At 67.7% G+C, this 1,893-nt stretch overlaps 1 non-coding gene across 1 annotated transcript; it reads right to left on the bottom strand.

Moving 5' to 3' along the window:
- Window positions 1-450: 450 nt before the first annotated feature.
- Window positions 451-582, bottom strand: LOC122905791. The gene has a single exon (XR_006384464.1). It is a non-coding gene; the product is annotated as a small nucleolar RNA SNORA9 (small nucleolar RNA).
- Between the last annotated feature and the right edge of the window lie 1,311 nt (window positions 583-1,893).

The raw sequence follows: 1,893 nt of genomic DNA, 5'->3' as shown, positions 1-1,893 counted from the left end.
CCAGAAGCCTCCATGTCTGAGGGAGATGTGGTGTGACCCGCCACCCAGAAGAGCCCCTGAGCTTCTCCGCCCTGCCAGGAGTGTCCTGGCCCATTCCCCACGGGTAACACTCGCTCCCACCCAGGCAGATTCCCAAGGGAATCTCCCGCCACCTACGCTTCCCACCCCCTTCCGATGCCCGGCTCCCTCCGGGGCTGGCATTGGGGAAGGTGGTCTGGGGCGGCCGGCAGGGCGACCCTGGGCCCCTGTTCTGCACTGGACCCGAGACCACCTCACGGTGATGCTCAAAGGTCTGAGCTGGGCGGAAAATGAAGGTTGAAGAGTGGACTCGGCAGGGGTGCTCGCTCCCTCTCCGGAGGACCCCCCGCCGCAGCCCTGCAAGAAACCGAACTCAACCACCGACGCAGCTTCCTGCGACTGCACGCGGCAGGAGGCCCGGCCCGGACGCGCGCCTGTCTGAAATTTCTATAACCTTGCTCTGGACGGAGCAGGGCAAGGCCTCAAACCGTTTCAGGATGCTCTGGCAAGCGCTGCAGGAATGCACAGGGCCACCGCAGACCCAAGCACGCTGGAGGCTTGCGGCGCAGGATCCGGGTTCTGCGCGCTCCTTCGGGGGGTGGCGGAGGGCGCGCGGGCCGGACGCCCGCTTGCTGGCTGGGGCAGTGCGGGACGGGACCCCCGGTCGGGGAGCGTTAGCAAGAGGACCGGACGGGAGCAGCGGCCTTCCGCGGGGCTCCGGCGACCCGGACACCCTGGGACAGAAACCCCTCAAATCGCAAGCCCACGGGGCACCCGCACGCCCAGCATTACCCAGAGCGGCCTCTCCCCGCAGTCCTCTCGGCGTGGAGGCCGCCGCTCCAATTGCACTCTGCAGCCGCAGGCCGGGCGGGTTCAAGGGCCTCCCGCGACAGCCGGGGGCCGGGCACCCTCGCGAGAGGGGACAGGCGGTCCGCCCACGCCGCGCTCGGCAGCCGCGCGACCCCATCCCCTCGGAGATTCGGCCGGCGGCCGGCCGCGGCCCGCACCCCGGCCGGACCTCATCCGGCTTCAGTCGGGAGCGTGGGCCGCCTAAATACACCGGCCCTCGGATGTCCTCGGATGTCCGCGCCCCACCGAAGTTGGCCGCTGCTGGAGACACATGGCGCCGGCTCGTACACCCGCGCGCAGCGTCGTCGCGCAGCCGCCGGAAGCCGGAAGCAGTGACGTCAGGCGGGGCGCGGGGCGCGGGTACGGCCGCGGGCGGAAGTCCTTTAAAGGCTGTGGCGGGCCCGGGTTGAGAGCGGGATGCCGCGTCCTCCGGGTTCAAATCGGGGCGCACGTCGCCCGGGCCGCCGCCGCACTGCCCTCTGAGGACCAGTGCGCGTCCCGGGAGGCCCCGCTGGCGCCCGGTGTCCCGACGGCTTAAGGGTCCCCCGCCCGCCGTGGGGCTGGGTCCGCCGAGCCACGCAGGACGGCGAGGTCGCGCTCTGCCCTCGCATCTCTTCAGCGGGTTGCCCGGGATGCGCGCCACTTTCTGGTTTAATGAAAGTATCTTCTCTTCTGCCTCTGTGGAGAGGTCCTCTGGGTCGGGAGGAGATTTGGGTCTTAACTCGATCCCCACTCCCCACCCCCACCCGCCGAGGAGGGCGCCAGGGAAGGTGCGGGTTGTTGGAGACAGAGCGAAGCGTGGTAGGGGGGCAGGTGTTCTCCGAGAGGGATGGCAAGGGCTGCACACGCCAGACTCTTGAACATCAGACCGGGAAGGCGAGGACTTGCTCTGTAGGTAAAGAAGCCGAGCAGTGCTTGAAGCTTGTTTTGCTCCTGCTAAATTCATCCATGCATCCTAATATACAAATCCCATTACGTATTTTACTAAATCTCTCGAGACCCGGCAGGAATATTCCTTCCGGATTG

The sequence above is a fragment of the Neovison vison genome, chromosome 4 (assembly GCF_020171115.1).
Source record: "Neovison vison isolate M4711 chromosome 4, ASM_NN_V1, whole genome shotgun sequence".
Classification (NCBI taxonomy): domain Eukaryota; kingdom Metazoa; phylum Chordata; class Mammalia; order Carnivora; family Mustelidae; genus Neogale; species Neogale vison.
The sequence above is the reverse complement of the archived record's forward strand: the minus strand, read 5'-3'. Positions and strand labels throughout refer to the sequence as shown.